Consider the following 657-nt stretch of genomic DNA (forward strand, 5'->3'; position numbering starts at 1 on the left):
TTTTTTTTTTTTTAGTCATGCAAAGGGTACACTTTAAATTACTTACCCTGAACAAATTTGTGTAAAGCAGAAAATACCATTTCTCACAATGAAGAGTTTGTATTTATAAAATGGATCCCTTTATGAATCTAGAACAAACCCTGTTTCCAAGAAGAAAATGATTTGCTTCTACTAAAATCATGTGTGCTATTAACAAAAACTTTATTTTCATAGTGCTTTTTGCACCCCTCCCCAAGTGTTTACATTAATGAGCAGGCCTCTGTTAAAAGGGACCAAGGTTTTAATGTGTGCATTTCTAAAATTAAATGCAGGTGTAAAATTGTACCATTTGTCTCGGTTTCTAAACTCTTACTTGAGAAAAAGTAATATAAGGAAATCCATTCATACCAAAATTAGGATTTTTAAAAAATACTGTTTTTAAAATAACCCATTTTCACATCATTACAAAAACCTTAACTAATATTATTATGGAAACCAAAGATTGCTAATGGAAAAAAATTGAATAATAGCCAAAGCTGAGAAATGATTTGTCACAAATTATTTCCCCAGTGATCTTTGCAAGGAAAAAATAATAAGCAGTACTTACTTACACATCTTCATTTCAGAAAGTTTTCCGAATATTTCCTTTACTTTTCTATTTTAGGCTATCGGAGAACA

The sequence above is a fragment of the Fukomys damarensis genome, unplaced genomic scaffold (genome assembly GCF_012274545.1).
Source record: "Fukomys damarensis isolate Sample0158 unplaced genomic scaffold, DMR_v1.0_HiC HiC_scaffold_14, whole genome shotgun sequence".
NCBI lineage: Eukaryota > Metazoa > Chordata > Mammalia > Rodentia > Bathyergidae > Fukomys > Fukomys damarensis.